This window comes from Sycon ciliatum, chromosome 3, assembly GCF_964019385.1.
Source record: "Sycon ciliatum chromosome 3, ocSycCili1.1, whole genome shotgun sequence".
NCBI classification, from domain to species: domain Eukaryota; kingdom Metazoa; phylum Porifera; class Calcarea; order Leucosolenida; family Sycettidae; genus Sycon; species Sycon ciliatum.
In genome coordinates, this window is record NC_088645.1 from 18,709,115 (window position 1) to 18,729,100 (window position 19,986).

Genomic DNA, 19,986 nt, shown 5'->3' on the forward strand with positions numbered 1-19,986 from the left:
TCGTCATTCGCCTGGTCCTCGTCCGCCTTTTCGTAATCTACCGCATCATCATCCAACTAATCTTCACCAATTGTACATCTTGTACCATTCGTTTTATCCTTGCCACATCCTTCCTGTGCATCTGTACGTAGCTCATCAGCGTCTCCAATTTGTGTTTCGTTTCTACCGCTGACAGAGCCGGAGTAAGTTGAAAACACAGCGAGGAAGAAGAGGTGTGGATCGCTAAGCCAAATGAATGTGCCTTTCCAGCCGTTGCTCTTTCCGCCATGGGCACCACTACCAGTGCCGTTGGTCGCTTGGTCGCTGGGTGGAGTCGGCAACAACTACAGTACCGTCAATCACAGAACTTGAACCCACTTTTTTTACAAAGTATCCGGTTGTTCGGGTGCTGCAGCACACTGTAGTGCTTCAGCCATTGGTCCACGTACCGCGCAGATCGATTGCGAGTTACACAACGGAAATATGTTCAAGAAATGGCCAAGGCCTACGCGGAGGAGCAAAGGAAAATAGAAGCAAGAAAAAATGAAACACAATTTGGAGACGTTGATAAGCTACAGATAGAGGCACGGGAAAGACGTAGCAAGGAGGACACAGATGGTATGAGACTGACTGGTGGTGAAGATGAGTTGAATGGCGATGCGGCGGACCACGAAGAGGCGGATGACGACGAGGCAGATGATGACGATGCAGCGGATGACGATAAAACAGCTTCTGGTGAAAACGATGAAACGCAAGATGAGGAGTAGGCTTTCCCCAAGTCGGCCAGATGAAAATTACGCCGAACACGACAAAAAATAAAAAAATCGCTAAGTAATTCGCCGATTATGGAGGGTTCCTTTGAGAATTGCCGAGAATCTAGCAAATGTTATTGTAAAGTGCGTTTACGAACGAATGATGTAGCTGCAAGCATGACAGCTCGAGCTCTTTACTCAAGTACGTGTAGTACTAGTGCGTTTAGCCCCTGTGACTCCTCTCCTTTGGCCTCTTCTCAAACAAACATTACCAATTAGGAAAATCGTTATTGGTACAATGCTACCCTTTAACGTACAGCTGTGGCCAGTTCCATCTAGCAGAGCTGCATTTTCAAAATCTCAAGAATTTTGAGACCAATATGTCAACACGGTTTTAGCCGATTTTCCAATATAACCCTGTTATTTTTGCTGCCGATTTTCGAACAGTCAGCTCATTCTGCAGCCGAATCTGATGTATTTCTGAGCTAAGCAAAAGCCGGATACGCGAAAAAACTGGCCGATTTGGGGAAAGCCTAATGACGAGTCAGGTGCCAGGGAAGATGATGGAACTGATGAGGGTGAAGTCCGTAATAAGTCCGCTGTATATTTGTATTTGCTATCTCTTCCCGATTGTTTGAGCGTGTATGACGATTCCCACTTATCTGTCCTGTGTCGTGCCCGTTATGTCCAGCAGGTGAAGTTCCTTGAAGCTTTTTGTTCTCGTACGCATAAGCCTGATCTTTGTAGGTTAAAAACATGTTGTAGCACGTAGGTTACTTTCGTGAGTCTACACACCTCGTTCACGAGTTGTTTCTGCTTTTCACGTCTATTCGTCACACTGACATTCTATCTTTATCTTAGTCTTCACCTGTTATAAAATGAGAGATCGTTTAACCGCACACATCCATTACCACAAAAATATCCGGAGATGCGGGGGACCTGATATTCTAACACATCAGTATCCGTATGTATGCATGGCATATGCTGTAAATAGGTAACCAACGATTTTCTTCCGGTTGGTGAGGGATTTGGACCGTACAAGCGATGTCTGACTGTAATACTTATGCAACATTTGTCACATTTTCTTGGATTTTTAACCTTGATTTTTCACTTGATCACATTAATTCCGTATCTTCACGGATGATCGTACCTGGAAAATCGATTCTGGAAGCACAACATTTCAATCTTCGAACAAATTGTCATGTTGCGTGATGATATCTGCAGCATTCATACTTTCCATAGCCATTATTAAACTTTTATCTCCACGTGGATTTTGTATACCAACCAGATGCTGCTTATTTTGCATCAAAGACGAAGAAGCAGTACCTAGTTGAATAGATTTGTCTAAGGTGGGGAATTCATAATGTCGTGTTCTGTATTTGGCGCGAATGAAGACATTATTGCAATAGGCATGCTTTTTTTCTGTTCGTTTGCAGTCAAGTTTGTAATTGTTGATAACAATAATATTTGATCTTTTCCAACATCTCCAAAACTCCAACTTGCATTCCCAAAAATATGAGTGGAAAATAAACCGGAAGAAAGTTTTTGGCTTTGGACAGAGACAATAAGTAGTAGTAGGTTTTTCATTTTGACCCAACGAGACCATACGACGCTTGAAGATCACAGCACGAACAGTTCACCAGCCACACTCCACGAAAGCAAGTTGTAGTACTCCTGACAAGTCTTGTTTCGTTCCATAGAGATCATAACGGGGAACTCATCAGAGGAGAAGCAGTTGTTGAATGAAGGGGTTTAGCTGAATAATGCTATTTTATAGAAAAGATATTGGCGCACTGAGGTGTAAACACTCAACTAACTCACATATGTGACATATCAACACAAAAAGAATAGTGCAGAATGGAGGTGTTCTGAACCCTACCAGACACAACTATCACAAGTGCTAAATCATTCACAATGAGAAGGAGAGGACCAGAGGAATAGGTTGCGCTAGTTTACACGTCACAAATGGTACTGAGGTAGTGACAAAGATAGGTGAGAAGTAGACGCCAAGTGAAAGCCAACAAATCATCACGAACGTCTAAGGTCACATCTGAAGATTGCTAGCGGCACAAGACAAATACTTCACAAACCTCGATAATTGAAATTCAGCCAGCGGTATAATGAAAGGAAGGCTGCTGGGTGTGACATAGAACTGTGGGCTGCTGAGGCGACGTATCCATCCTGATCTTGACTGCAAGGTTGGCGTCTAATGCTAAAATCCGAGCAGCAGATCAAATCCTTCCTCTGGTCAATGGCAGATTTCCTGGTCCAGGAGAAGTCATAATTCTTTGTGCCATCTTCAATAGGTCCGTCAAATACAGTAGTAATAGGTTTTTCATTTTGACCCGACGAGACCATACGACGCTTGTAGATCACAGCACGAACAGTTCACCAGCCACACTCCACGAAAGCATGTTGTAGTACTCCTGACAAGTCTTGTTTCGTTCCATAGAGATAATAACGGGGAACTCATCAGAGGATAAGCAGTTGTTGAATGAAGGGGTTTAGCTGAATAATGCTATTTTATAGAAAAGATATTGGCGCACTGAGGTGTAAACACTCAACTAACTCACATATGTGACATATCAACACAAAAGGAATAGTGCAGAATGGAGGTGTTCTGAACCCTACCAGACACAACTATCACAAGTGCTAAATCATTCACAATGAGAAGGAGAGGTCCACAGGAATAGGTTGCGCTAGTTTACACGTCACAAATGGTACTGAGGTAGTGACAAAGATAGGTGAGAAGTAGACGCCAAGTGAAAGCCAACAAATCATCACGAACGTCTAACGTCACAGCTGAAGATTGCTAGCGGCACAAGACAAATACTTCACAAACCTCGATAATTGAAATTCAGCCAGCGGTATAATGAAAGGAAGGCTGCTGGGTGTGACATCGAACTGTGGGCTGCTGAGGCGACGTATCCATCCTGACCTTGACTGCAAGGTTGGCGTCTAACGCTAAAATCCGAGCAGCAGATCAAATCCTCTGGTCAATGGCAGATTTCCTGGTCCAGGAGAAGTAATAATTCTTTGTGCCATCTTCAATAGGTCCGTTAAATACAGTAGTAGTAGGTTTTTCATTTTGACCCGACGAGACCATACGACGCTTGTAGATCACAGCACGAACAGTTCACCAGCCACGCTCCACGAAAGCAAGTTGTAGTACTCCTGACAAGTCTTGTTTCGTTCCATAGAGATAATAACGGGGAACTCATCAGAGGAGAAGCAGTTGTTGAATGAAGGGGTTTAGCTGAATAATGCTAATTTATAGAAAAAGATATTGGCGCACTGAGGTGTAAACACTCAACTAACTCACATATGTGACATATCAACACAAAAGGAATAGTGCAGAATGGAGGTGTTCTGAACCCTACCAGACACAACTATCACAAGTGCTAAATCATTCACAATGAGAAGGAGAGCATTGTGAATGATTTAGCACAAATCGTGTTTCGTATATATTTGCCTTATCTTGATACATTCAAATATTGTTAACACGTCGAAGGAAATTAAATATTTTAATGAAGCGGCATAATTGCTTCCAGAAACCCAACTTCCGTTGAACCTAACATCCAAGTGATCTAGTCGGCTTTTTCTTCTTGAGCGTCTAGCTCAACAAGGTAAAGAGAAGGCTGATTCGACTTCGGCGAAACTGGGAGAAGTATATGTCACTTCCTACGTGGGAGCTCGCGCTTTTCCTGCCGACTTTAAATCTCACTGACTGACTCACGACTGCCATCTAGAGCATACGAGAAGTCAATCAAACGTTTCACTCCGCAAACCTGCAAGAAATTACCACTCCCTGCTCGATCCACAGTGCATCGGGGAATTCCCCCTCCTGAGCAGACGAAAAATCCATCGAATATTCCACTCCCAAACCTCGAAGAAATCACCACACCCTGAACAATACACAGTTTCCCCTGGATCAGTTTCACTTGAGTAGGCTAATGAAATCTGTGCTACGAGACCACTGCACTGACTGCATTCAGTACTCATCCAGCCAGAAAACATTACTATTAATTACAGTGACACTTCATTTCCATCGCGACCAACATCTCGGGACCTCCAACAACGTGACTCAGTGTCGCTGATAGAGGTGCTGAAGAAAGGATGAGGACCGTTGGCCATTCACAAAGTTGTTGTCTCCAAATTAACCAAATCGCAAGGCTATGGGAAAATGTATGTAGCACTCTCGCAGCCTTAACATGACTGGGGATACCAAATTAAAGTGACACTTCGTTTACAATCGAGTTAGCATGTCGGCAGGTAAAGCGCGAGCTCCCATGCTGGGAGCAAAACACAAATCCCCAAGTATTGCCGAAGTCCAAACAACGTTCTAATCTAGTTATGACCAGCGTGTATTGCAAATTAGATGTTTTAAATGCAACAAGGCTGTGAACAGGCAACCGTCCTGAGCGTTTGTTCAGCACCGCTATGAGCGACATTGACTCATGCTGCTCAACTGTCTGGTGTTCGCGATGCGTTGGGCGCGCTGAAAATGGAGTGTCACTACAACTTGGCCTCTCCAGTGATGTTTTGCCTTGGAGAGCACTACATAATGTAGTATTCTGGGAGCACAAATTTAGCCATCTAAAGCTCCATTGTCGAGCAGTGACTTATTCATAAAAATTATATTCCCATTTTTCACACTTTCAGCTTAGTTGTTTTGGTATCTACCCTCATGACTGAAGCTTGCAACATCCCTGGATGGAGTAACTAAGTTGTTTATGGCAAATCATAAATGCTCAACCCCGTACACCCCCACTGTGGATGTGCTACACCTAGGGAGAGTAATCATATATTCACCTGGCCGAATATTGCAATTGGCACAAACCCAAAGTACTTGAAAACCGCGTGGGTCTGTTGTCATCCTTGCGAAATTGTCTACTTTCTCAAATGAGTTACAATGTTACCAATGTTCACTTACATTCCATGAAGACACGAACGGTAGGGAGATTGTATCTGTTTGCACTGATATGGCAGTGACGAACTGTACCTCTCGTCAGCAATGGTTTGATGAAGACTTTCACTTGAGATAGCGTTGGACACTGTTCTCTTAGATCAGATGACAGTGTATCCAGATAATGCCATCGAAGACATGAATTCTTCTTGGTGCGACAATAAGAGACGCGGCGCCACGTTTCCATATTGGGTCCGCGGATAATTTGAATATCTATTTGACAGGCTGATCCATCTTTAATGTAGAAGTTGACATACCGTACTGCCATGTTGCATGATGAAGAAGACGTAAACGTAGCAGAGACTCTCTGGCCACTGGTCACTTCCCGCCACTTCGAGTAATGTTTGGTTGACCCACGGTAGTACAAGACTCCACCAGCGCTGGTAAAGTTAATCTGCTCCTGGTAGTAGCCTCTCATTGGACATCGCCTTGTGTAACACTGTTGCCCATGGGAAGCGATTACACATATCCCTACATAAATTAAACCAAGAGTCTCTTAGAGCTATTACTTATCGATTTGAATAAACATTTTCTAAACGTTTGCCCAAGAGAAGACATGTGGACACAAAACCTAAATGCAGGCGGTTCACACGGGGAGTTCAGGTTGGTTATGACGCCGTGTGTCATGCCGCGAGGCAATCATTGCACCAGTGGGCGTTTATTTGTTTCAAAGGTAATTCACATAGAATGCTGTGTTGCCGGGTAATTCATCACATGGGTTCCGTTCATCTGAAACTGGATATAACGACCATGGACTTCCAAGACATGGACACAGTTGCGTGGTAAGATCAACACCACTCAGCCGCAGGTGTGTTAATGTTAGCATGATGTTCGTCACGGCACACAATTTGCGGCAATATGACTTTAAAGTCTCTACATGCAATTTAAGTCAAACAGATTTTTGGATACTGCAACACATTCTTCTGTTTCATCAGCTCTCAGTCGGCAAGTCGCTACTCACAGTAGCCAGTACATGTCCACACCGTGCAGTCCCAACAACGCTACTTGCTCTTGTCACTCATATTCCCTCTGACTGATTTTCAACTCACCAGAAATTCATCAGTCTAGTTGATATTGAATTGGATAATCCAATGGACACGAACAATAATATATCTACGGTATAAAGTTGGCCCAAGAATCTAGAATGGTTTGAAACTGGGCACTTTGGAAGAAATTTCCGACGCTGAACGCTGTGCACAGGGTTCCAGGAAATTGCGGAGATTGAACAGTAGCAGTTAAGGCATCGCTAAGAAATACATAATGAAGGCCCTCGGGATCACTCAAAATGCTGCCAAAGATGTAGACTAACCATAGGTTAGTGCTAACTTCCTCGATCGCGATTCAGATGACTAATCCCTAGATAGAACAGTATACCCGTCTTACCAGATAGGAATAGAGCCATTAGAATCTGCATGGTCAATACCGGCTCCTGTCACAGGGTCATTAATTGCCTCCAAAGTCGACCATGATAGGTGTTGTGATCTGGACGAACAAAGTATCACTGGAAATGATGAAGATCTCTCTAAACCGATTTTTGTGGACTTGCTTGTGCATTGCAAGTCCTGTAGTCATCTTATCTTATCGCGAGCACTTTGTATAGTAGAAGATCTGACACGAAAGTAGGCTTGTCGCGTATAATTAACAATTCTGCGTGCAGGAGCCATCAGCCAGTTGTAAGTGTGGTCAACGACGCGGCTGGTTTACGTGCGGTGTATTATGACCAGGGCAGAAACTATCCTTACAGTGCATAGCACTAAAATCATTTGCAAACAGGGCGAAAGAATAATACAGTATGTGGTCAGGCTTATGGCCAATTGTATAAATTTTAGAAAATTGGGGGTAGTCAAAAAAGGTTTAATACTCAGACTGCGTTTCCACGACAACAATTGAAAACGATTTTCGTTTACACGACAACGAAATACGACCTAAACGGAACGAAATCGTTGCGTTTACTACTATTGTTTACACGACAACGCCTGAAAACAATACCTAAACGGAACGAAATGGAAACGCACTTCAAAGTGTTTTGAAACGTTTTCAAAATATTTTCAAAACTTTTTCGGTCTCGTGTAAATGGTGAAAACGATTGAAAACGGAGCGCGGTCATGGAAACCATTCCGTGTTGGAGTATATTTTGCGGGAAATACCCAATCCTTGCGACCACCAGCACTGTGACGTACCAACTCCAACTAACGTGTGACTTCCCGCCCTTGCGCCAAGCCAGCACGTGCTAACTCATGCCTGATTGCCCGTTTTCCGTTTCCGTGTAAACGGTTCAAAACGATTTGCCGTTCTCGTGTAAACGGTTTGAAAACGATTCGAGGCGAGCCCCTTTTTCGTTCCGTTTCGTTTCGTTTCGTTTCATTTCTTCCCCGTGTAAACGCAGCCTCATTGCGTTTTGTATCCTGTTGGGTATACATGTACCTGGTCTCTTTGGTATACAACGCTTGATCGTTTAATTGCCCCTCATGTTTACGGTCTGGTCGAACAAGGAAACGTATAACGTACCTAAATAATTTTGGCAATCGTGTTGTACACAAGGACCGATTTGCCGTTCCTGGATAATTCTGTCCCCTTGACCACATGGTAATATCGATATAATGATATTATGGATTTGTTGATCATGGAGTATGGTTTGGGGTGACTGTATGGCCTTACAGTCATTCATTGGGTACAAGCTGTTGAGCCTGGTAGGTCAACCAAGATGCATCTTTTGACTAATTGTGACTAAACGGGATGTGTGCAGAGTGTGCAGCTAACCATGCGTGAATAAACAGTACAATGAATGTGTCAATTGTCACCAGCTGCATGAACGACAGGACACCGTGCAATACAGAGTACGTGTACGCCCTGCGTCCTGAGAGCGCCAATACCGGACATCAACTGATCAATGTGCTCCTACCTGAATTTTGATTGCAACCCCCGGGCCATATTGTGGTCTTGGGCATGGTGCTATGTAGCTGTGCAGAGTCGATTCATTGCAAATGCGTTGACAAATAATAGTCTTTATTCCCGTAGCTATTGTAAAACCGGAAAGTCCAGCGAGCAACTAAGTCTACCGTTTTAACGACCAACTCTTTTTCGTTATTTGAAAAATACGTTATCGCTAGATGTCTGTGTGATATTGATAATTATTTCTTTGAACCAGTACTGATTAGCAGCGAGAATTTTATTCATGGCTCTGTCCATATGCCATCGAAAACTATACGCATCATGCAGATCGCAGATCATACGTGTCCACTCTAGTATAAGTTTGTAGTTTGTCCTGAGACACGAACTAGTGAACACTCGTGAGACCATTCTAGAAGTGTTGTGGGACATCTCCATAGAACATACCCTTATAACGCCATGATGAACAATGTACACGAACAGTGGACACATAAGTATAACAATGAACGGAGCGCATCCAATAAGGAGAGGCAGATGTAGACCAAGCACACAAGTTCTCAATTTTATGATCGTATTGTAAGAGCAAATGGAAATTGAAATTTCAAATATCTGGCTTGCACGTGGTGAGTTTCGGAGAGAAAAGAGCATTACGTGGCATGTGGGCTCTGACTATCTAAGTATTGTAAGAGGACAATGGAAAATGTGTACTCCGGCTCGGTAGAATGCTCGAATAGTTGCCTGATGATTGCCTATGGGCATCGAACTATATTATGTTACAACGAGTGATGCGGGGTGCTCTGTGACGGCTGTAAGACGACTATTGCGTGAAACCTCTCATCCATACATGGGGAATGCCACCGGCGAAGTAAGCGATAAGATTGACAATTTAGAACATTATCAATGCATGATTCAAAACTAATGGGGTGCAATTGCTTGATACATCACAAAGGTGAGCAGCTAAAATGGTGGTAGGGTAGGTGCAAATGTCATTATAATATGCAAGATTGTGACACTTTACATTGTTGCTATATACAAAGGCGGCAAGGAGACAACAGTTTAAACAATGCGATAATACAACTAGTTGTGCCTTAATGTCCACATCCATACACCCACACACGCACCCACAGGATAATATCAGGTGGAGATGGTCAGATTTATACTACAAAACATGGGCGCAAGATTACGGGAAAAGTGTGAGAATGAGAAGTTACAATTCTCCAGCAACACAGTGCCAGAGGTTCCAAGAAAATGGCAGGTGAGAAATCCAATCACAAGCTGCTAACATAAATTTTCTAACGGCTAGGTGATAGTTTAAGAATTTTGGCGAGCCACCAAACAAAGTGAAAGAAAGTAGAGTAGAGTACTAAGCGTGCAGTGCAGCAAGAATTACAAAGAGTGCACACACGCATGAATGGACTGTAGTTACATGTAGATCTACTTCTAACTTGGGCAGTTCTCCAGCCAACCGCGCAGGCATGCAGAGCCGCACAACGTCGACTGTCCCCGCAGAGTCCCCGGCGTTCTCCCGAGCAACAGATCTCCACTGGCCGTCAAACCTTGCTGCGCACCGTACGTGGCCGGACCGACCGCTACCTCGCGCTGTCCCCATTTGCGCCTCCGTTGCTCGCTGCCATTGAACGTCGAGACAACCCAGCCGAGCGTGGGGAAAGCAGAAATGAGAGTCCTACGAGGAATTCGCTCGTCTACCCGACAGCTGAGTTGTCGACGACGACCATGCTTCCACGATAATGACACGGCTCTCTTCCTTCCATTATCGACAAACTCACTAAAGTACCGCTCCACTGGCGTACAGTAGTAATTATTTCAAATGGTGAACGGTACTATTCGGCCAATAAAATGTACACAACTCTTCCTCTCCTCTCCTCAATGCGCTCTCACAGCCGACTCACTGCTACCCTCGGTAGCCATTACACACACACACACCAAGGAAGGGTTGCAGGTAGATAGTGAAATTCCTCCTGACAGCTGTTTCGCCTTCATAAGGCTCATCAGAGAAGGTGATATTGAGTAGGATGATATCAGGTGGAGATGGTCAGATTTATACTACAAAACATGGGCGCAAGATTACTGGCAAAGTGTGAGAATGAGAAGTTACCATTCTCCAGCAACACAGTGCCAGGGGTTCCAAGAAAATGGCAGGTGAGTAATCCAATGACTGTCACCACCAGGATATTATTATTATTATATGTCCTGGTGGTGACAGTCAATTTTTTCTTCAGACTTTTCCCGTTTGTCTCTTTCCCTCAAATCAGTCAATATTTTATGACTTGGGGCTCCCCGCGTGCTAGTTTGTACGTGAAGTGTGTGGGTTACAGTGAGGGCTGCGTCCCACCCGCCTGTGTGGATTCACAGGAAGTGTGAGTTACGAAGTCTGAAGAAAATGTTGAACGGCCTCTGCTGGGATGACGACTACACCATAGCTCAGTGGTTAGAGCATCGCTGGCTACAAGCGAGGGTCCCTGGTTCGAGTCCTGGTGGTGACAGTCAATTTTGTCTTCAGACTTTTCCCGTTTGTCTCTTTCCCTCAAATCAGTCAATATTTTATGACTTGGGGCTCCCCGCGTGCTAGTTTGTACGTGAAGTGTGTGGGTTACAGTGAGGGCTGCGTCCCACCCGCCTGTGTGGATTCACAGGAAGTGTGAGTTACGAAGTCTGAAGAAAATGTTGAACGGCCTCTGCTGGGATGACGACTACACCATAGCTCAGTGGTTAGAGCATCGCTGGCTACAAGCGAGGGTCCCTGGTTCGAGTCCTGGTGGTGACAGTCAATTTTTTCTTCAGACTTTTCCCGTTTGTCTCTTTCCCTCAAATCAGTCAATATTTTATGACTTGGGGCTCCCCGCGTGCTAGTTTGTACGTGAAGTGTGTGGGTTACAGTGAGGGCTGCGTCCCACCCGCCTGTGTGGATTCACAGGAAGTGTGAGTTACGAAGTCTGAAGAAAATGTTGAACGGCCTCTGCTGGGATGACGACTACACCATAGCTCAGTGGTTAGAGCATCGCTGGCTACAAGCGAGGGTCCCTGGTTCGAGTCCTGGTGGTGACAGTCAATTTTGTCTTCAGACTTTTCCCGTTTGTCTCTTTCCCTCAAATCAGTCAATATTTTATGACTTGGGGCTCCCCGCGTGCTAGTTTGTACGTGAAGTGTGTGGGTTACAGTGAGGGCTGCGTCCCACCCGCCTGTGTGGATTCACAGGAAGTGTGAGTTACGAAGTCTGAAGAAAATGTTGAACGGCCTCTGCTGGGATGACGACTACACCATAGCTCAGTGGTTAGAGCATCGCTGGCTACAAGCGAGGGTCCCTGGTTCGAGTCCTGGCGGTGACAGTCAATTTTTTCTTCAGACTTTTCCCGTTTGTCTCTTTCCCTCAAATCAGTCAATATTATTATTATTATTATTATTATTATACGCATTCCGGCGTTGAAGTGTAGCAGCAGTATGCTGCGTCCACAGCTTCGCTTATGCAGAGTGGTTTGGGTGAGAGGAGAGGGGAGAGAAAGCAACAAGTCAACCAACATACTATGAAATGGGTCACATGAAGAGAATAAACCTACATATGCATGATTGCACAAGAATGGAGACGAGAATGGAGATGTATATGTAGTGGCTCAGTCTATTCGAATTCCTTGAGTTCATTGCATATTGGCAATGCGCTTTCCTGAAAAAGGTTTGGTGGGCCCCCTGCAGTGGATTGCCGAAATATGGAAATCCGCATGACCATGGCAAGTCAAAATAGATTTCAATCGGTTCACGAGAATTGCTCCAAAGAACACATTCATTTTCTAAAATTTCAAGTGCCCCCGATGAACAGGTACATGTAGACATTTAGATCCAGTATGAGACGTGTTCGCCAGATACTGTAAGCCAGCAAGTATTCGGCGCATATTATATTTTCAGCTATTTACGGCCTGATCACATTTGGGCGAAAATTTGCTGCAGCTGGAATTTTTTTACAAGGTTCAGTGTGACAGTATAATTATACAGGCAGCAGCAGTACAGGCCGAAAATTTGTTTCAGCCGAAATGTGTTTTAGCCCTGGGAGTCCGAAATATAATGGCCCGAAAATTTGTGTCCACCATTGGCCTCATCTTTGCCATTTGTATAGGACTCAGGAGTGGTGCTTCACACAATCCTGAACACACATACCAAAGTGAATTCTGGGTACAAGCAAACCTGAAACATCACTTTGCGTAGCACCGGTCTTGAAGTGATCTTGCGTTTTTCTGGGATGGAATTAGTGGTTTGTTTGAAGAAACAGCTGATCTCAGTGTCTCTTCATGATACACGGAAGTATTTTTTTCTAGAGCTACGTAAACCCGTCATGTGTGAGCCATGAATAAGGGGAGCGGCTGCATGGTCTGGGATGCTCTGCCAACCTTGCGTCTCGGCTTCATGACAACCAGGCGCGCCAATAGCAGAGAGAGCGAGAAAGAGATAGGGAGAGCGAGAGGGTGAGGGAGAGAGAAAGAAAGAAAGAAAGAAAGAGAGAGAGAGAGAGCAAGAGAGAGAGAGCGGGGAGGGTTGGGGAGCAAGAGAGGGGGTGAGGACTAAATATTGTATAATTGTTATTAAGAGAGCATGTCTGAGAATACCAAAGTACGTGTACAAGTGGAAGAGCAGCGGTGATCATTTGTCAATCAAAACGACAAGCTTCTCCTTGCGCTACCAATCATTTTTTGTGCTACTGTTGATGTAAAAGTGACTGAAGGCGTGAGCGCAATTCTTGAATTTTACTACAAGAGGCGCGGTGAAATCACGTGCCTTGTGACGCAATAATGCCAAGTCGCGTGGATCACGGCTAGCGAGATTTCAGAGTCACCTTCGTAAAGTGCGCTTGTTACTCGCCGTTAACGCCCGTTGGTCTGGAAGTGATCTCACTTTTTTTGTACTTGTGCTGTTACTGCGCTCAAGAACACGCTGACCGTGTTGTAGGCCGACGAACCGGGCCTTTCCCTGACCATGTAGGTCGAAGACCACTAAAATGATGATGAAATAACATTCTTTATGACGTAAGAAATCTCTCATGCAGTTCACGCGACAAGTGCGTGCAGCCAGTGCTGCTCACGTGTCGTTCAACACAAAGCGACCGCACTAGCAGCTTTCGTCGAGCATCGACATGAAAACAATGGACTTTTACTGTTGGACTATTTTCGGGGTTGCATGAGGTAAGTGTGAAAGATAAATAACTCTCCATGCTGTACGAGGGGCATATTTTAACGGCTTGCTGCCATTGCAACACTCAACAGATCAAGCAGGAAATGCAGCTCATCTTACCTCTGCCATCATGGTCTGTTCCGAGTAGCGTTCCAGACACGTTCGCGATCGATGGGCGCGTGTCGTGATCCAGGTAGCGTCATCCTACTTCACAGAGCACGCGATCTCACCGTGCATCTTGCAATAAAATTCAAAAACTGCGTTAAGGATCTCAGTCACTTTTGCATCAACAGTCGCAGAAAAATATCATTGGTGGCGCAAGGAGAAGCTTGTCTTTTGGAGTGACAAGTGATCACCGCTGCTTTTCCTTGTCAGAGTCAACAATACACTTAATTCTGCGGCCTTGGGAGTAGTGTTGGAGTAGAAATTGCTGAGGAGACGTCGCGCAGGGGCAAACTTTCCTGCGCAGGTATGACTTTGGCCGTATTTCAGGATGGTCGAGTGGAAGAATTCAAAAAAGTTTATTTCATGAAAACCCCAAAAGGAAGATGGGGGACATGTCCTCAGCGCTAGAAGAGGTGTTCTACTATCTGCTGGTGTATAGTTCTGGCCAATTGAGGACGTAGCTGGCTGTTTTGCCAGCGCTTGTAAATTGGCTATTTTCAAGACGATCAATTGTGGCGTCAGGGGGTGATGGACCTCGTCTTCTGGGATCCTGGCGTGGCTAAGCGGTACTGCTCGAGGAACCTTTCTAAGGTGAGGCAATGTTGGCTTGATGGAGTTTTGTTCATAGCTTGTTCGGATACGCTGTGACGTGACTCGTTTCTAGACCCATAAATAATGTGATGTTTCGGCCGCTTTTGAGGGGTATGCAAATTTCAAGGTACCTTTTAGAAACTTTTTGAAGGGCTTTGCACAATCGATCCACACCCCAAAAGAAACCTATCTGCAAATTTTGAGCGAAATCGGAGAGATCCACTTGCACACACACTTTGGTATTCTCAGACATGCTCTCTTAATGCGTGAGGGGTGCACATTCAGATCCAGAGAAAAGGATAAGCAGCTAGGGCACAAGGCGTTTGGCAATATGCAGCAGTGCGTAGGCAGATGTGCTAACATATTACAGAGTGTCAGTGGCCCAGTGCCACTGTTGAGCAAGGAGGTGCCAGAAGACAGACCTTTTAAACTTTGCAGCCGTTTCCTGTCAGGTGGCTGGTTGAGGACGGCGGGTGGCAGGGGTAGCGCAGGCAGGGAAAGCTCTATGGCAACTTTCCCGCCTGTTGACAGGTAGTCCTGTCTCAAGCTGGTAGCTATGCATGTCGAGACGGACGAGAGGGAAACGAGTAGGTCGAACATGGACTGGTCGGAGGGGGGGGGGGTTGAGAGGGAGGCAAGAGCTGACGAAGTAGACTGGTAGGATTGGAGCACAGTAGCTTGTAAATGTAGGTGCAAGAAGCTACCATGTGCCGGACAGACAGGCTTCGCAGCATTGTGCTGGGGCCAATCAAGTGGAGGGCTGAGCGCTGCGTCTGGATAAGTCGCTGCAAGTGACAATCTGCTGCGCCCATCCATACCAATGGGCAGTCCTCCATTACTGGGCGTACAAACCCAAGGTACACTGTAGCTCGGCTGCGAGAATCCAGGAGCGGCGAGGCCTTCCGCAGTAGCCCGATACCCTGGCGTGCTCTGATGGCGACGGTAAAGAGGTGGCTGCGGTGGGAAAGTTGGCTTTCCAAGGTCACCCCTAGAAGCTTGAGTTAACTCTCTTCAGGGGAAACCCGCAAACTGTACTGCTGGGAGGTCCGAGGCGGGGGGGGGGGGGGCGGTGATGGTCAATAGTCATGGCCTGGGACTTGGCTGGCTCGAACGCAATTCTCAAGCTGATGCCCCAATTTACAAGGGCATCTAGGGCATTTTGCAGGACTGTCGAGCTGTGGTCAATGGTTTTCATGGTGGACAGGCACTGAAAAAGCGTTGTGTCGTCGGCGTAAGCGGCCAGATCTTCACCTGGTAGAAGGTGGTCATCGGCATCGTTCGTGTAGAGCAGGAACAGTGTCGGTCCCAACAAGCTACCTTTCGGAACTCCGGCTGTGATGCGGTGTGGGCTGGACGACTGCCCACCAACAACGACACTCAGGCGCCTGTCCAGCAGGTAGTCCCTTAACCATGCAAGGAGCATGCCGGATACACCGTATTGCTGCGCTTTGGGGATGACACCTGGGTGGGAGACTCGATATCCCCAGCAACAACCCGCACAGCTCCGCCCCTTGCAGCCACGGTACTCCAACGATGGTGTAGTAGGGTAAGGAGGTCCTGCGTTCCCAGGCCGGACCGGAAGCCGTACTGGTTAGCGGTGAGGATGTGCTGGCGCTCTAGGAATCCCAAAAGGCTACGATTGATGATAGCTTCCATGACATTTGACAGTATTGGGAGCAGGTTTATGGGCCGGTAGTTCATTGTTGCGGACTTCGAACCCTTCTTGTGAACAGGTACTACTGAGGCAAGCTTCCACAGTGACGGTTGCCGGACTTGGCGGAATGCTTTGCTGAAAGGCTGGGCCACAGGCCAGCACCGTTCCTCACAGCACTGCTTCAACACTCGTCCGAGTCAGTGGGTCTGGACGAGACAATCTTCCTCAGTTCATGGCATACCGTTCGTGGCCTAAAGTGGGTGGCACTCAGACAAGCATCAGATCGCGGGCGGACATACGGGAGGTCGCTGGCATCAAGGTCATCACCAAGGCTGCATTTCGCTGAGAAATAGCGGGCAAAGCTTTGTCCTTACTGGTGGTAAGCTCCGCGCCGTTTTCCTCCTCGAGGGTAGGAATGTCATGGCTACGCCCAAACCCACGGGCACGCTTGACAGTGGAACACCATTCACGACTGGATAAACCACCTGCTGCGAGCTTTCGAAGTATGGCTGCTGCATAGGTATCCTCAGCTTTCTTAAGGCATGCTGAGGGAGTGACTGTGCTTGGGTATAAGCCAGTTGGAGTTGTGCATCTGCTGGATGCAGACGGAGTCGCTTCCATTCATTTCGTTTCCTGTTGGTGGCTTCGGTGCACTCTGGTCGGTTCTGTGCAATTTGAGGCTCTTGGACGGGATGAACGTTGCCATGCCCTCAGAGATCTTGCCAGTCACGCAGCCGCTCGCATGACAGTTCAATATCGTCAGTGATGATAGAGGACCAGTCTGTTTGCCGGAAGAAGTGCTTCAAGCATGGCCAGTCAGCCAAATTATAGCGCCACACGGACCTCGAGTTTGGAGGTTCCCGGTGCGGTGGGGCACGCAGGAAGTCGGCAATCACACTGGCATGGTCAGATCGGCCGAGAGGTCGGTGCAGAGTTGACACGACCTGGGTGTCAAAGTCGGAAAGGACCAAGTCCAGGGTGTTATTACCCCTGGTTCGCCCCAGCACGTGTTGGGTGAGGTGAGGAGCAGCAGTGAGCTCCTCCATTGCTTCGCCAGCAGGTGTTTACTTTGTAATATGAAGCCAGTCGGTGTTGTGAACTTTGAAGTCTCCAGCAAGGATCAACTCGGTACCATGACATCGGGAAGAATCCAGAGTGCGATCAAGGTACTCCATGAGGCTAGTGTTATCCTCCGAAGCACTACCAGGGCTGTACAGGGCAGCAATAACAGCTGTTCGGCCACATCGCAGACGTGAACCATATGATCTCCTGGGTGTCACAGGGAACCATGTGAAGCTCAAAAGCAACTAGGTCGTTGCGCACCAAGACAGCAACACCACGTCCTTGAGCCGTGTTTTCCAACCGCATTGGAGGGCCATAGCCAGGGATGGCAGTCTCGGCTTGTGACATGTTTTCCACCGTGAGCTTGGAATGGCTGAAGAGCTTTCGCCGCGGCAATGGCGGATTCTTTGAGAGAAGCTACATGTAAATGTACCTCCTCCTTCAGCTCAGATACTTGCCTGGATAGCTCATCGAACCAATTGTTCGGCGATCCTCACGATCGGCGGCCTCGGAGACAAGTATGCATGGTAGGTGATGTAGCCATGTTTGGCCTCCATAGTTTTTCTTGAAGGTGCAACATAACAACTATATGTTACATGTATACCTTTCATCAACCATGAATTTTCACTTGCCTCGGCATCTTGCCATTTCACAAGGAGAGACAATTCAAAGTTTCAAAATCTAGAGAAAAGATGAAACGGGAAACGAAATCCAACGGTAATAATTATTGGAAACAAAAAAATACCAGTGTGTCTGATTCGACTTTCTTACTCGATAAAAACGTGCATAGAGCATGCATGACGCGCAGGATGATTTGTAATTGCAGTTTGCTACAAGACACTGCACTACCATGTACTAGAGTGGTGAATTTGTCAAACGTGTGTATGGAAAGAAAATGAATATCTGGATACTTTCTGGGACAATGACATATCTTCTCCTCGCTTCAAACGTGAAATGTAAAAAAAATATTTTCGCTGAACAATTTTTGGAGCATTTGGACACATCGGCTATTTATACCCAGACGCTACGCAGTAAGTCAACGACCCAACGCCCGAAAAACTATGCAGTTCTAGTGTAGGTTTCGGAGTTTTCTCCAAGATAAGTCAATACCATCGCATAGGAGTTTACTTTGAAGACACTTGAACTCTAAGACTAGGTTCTCAGAAGAATTTTATCAAAACTAATGTCCTCAAAATAAGGAAGGAAATATTAAAAAAATAAGGAAAACATCTCTTCCGCTTACCGCTCAGAATGGCGCCAGCTCTGTTCAACGCTGGAATTGTGACCACCGAGGGGACATTGTCGCCGTGTCCAGCATTAACTGGCTAACGCACAGAGCGCCTAGTAGGCCTGGGTGGATAATGCTAGTTATTTTGCGGGATAATACTAATGGCAATGCCAGGAAAACTGTATCATAATGCTACTTATAATTCTGCTGTTCCTCTGTAATGCCAACAATTCACCAGTAGTAAGAAGGGAAAGATGGCTTGGTTTGGGCAGTATTGTGTACGTTTCGTGGTTCTACGTAGACGGCATGGAAAATGCTGGAAACTCATGATAATAATGCTAATTTTATGCTGCTATTGCTCCATACAATCCCTTGCAGCTAGCTGTCCAGTGAGGAGACCTCTCGATCTGCTCGCTCATTCACCTGGCATTCAGTAGCACTTCATCGCCAAGGACTTCAATTCAAAACAGTTTTCACACTGCGCTTCAAGACCTTTTCCTCGTGACCTTGCTGCAAACGGATGAGCTCTGCTGCGTGTGTTCCCTTTCTGTGAGGCCCAGAAACAGCTAGTTTTTCCGTACTTCGATTGGCTGGGTCGATGTCTTCCAGGTTCTTCTCGCTATCGCCATCACGACTCTAACTGGAGACGATTTCTTCACCATTTTCCGCAAGCAGCAGCTAGCGAAGAATTTTCGCCATCCCTGAGTGTAGGAGATGGAATCCGTTCGATCAGCTCAAAAACTCTTCGTTGTGAATAGAGCCGGGAGTAGCAGGGAATATTCTGCCGGAAGCCCTTTGACTTCCCTGACTGCTGAAACCCTTCCTGCCATGACTCCTATTTCTTCTAACAAGCGAGATATTCTTTGGTTTGGTTCCACTTCACTGCACTCGAGCGTCCACGATCCACGGGACACAACCTTTTTACAAAACATCATTTTTTCTCCAAAAAAATTATTTTCGCCCTAAGCCTTTTTTGAGTATATAAATGCCACTTTTGCGGATATGTAGTGTAATAATGCTAGCATAATGCTCGTTGCAAATCGAACACTATACTGCTACTTATAGTGCTAGTATTATCCGACCAGGCCTAGCGCTTAGTGTCCACAGTTTTCCGACTAAAGTCCAATACTACCGAAAATAGGTCTGCATGTTTATTTCTGCTTGAGGAATAACTAGGTCTGACAGGCTGAAAGCATGCCATTACGAGTGTTATCAAGTGAACCACCGAGAGAGCAAACTGAGGTGGTGAACGAAGCTCAAGGTCTGAAACTCCGCCAAAGGGCTTCTGAACAAAAATGAGAATGATCACTAACTACTGCGACGAATCAGGTCTCTTGAGTTGAAAATGATACTGTCCTGAGAGCTAGCTACAGTCCATTCATCGGAAACTGGCCCATTAGTTTTTGAAAAACGGATTTGGGCCGAATTGAGTATCAAAAACCCACTATAAATCTCAAAAATCTGGGTTTTGGATCTGCTTCTCCATACATTTGCCATGGCATACCAGTCCTCATTTTGAAAAACC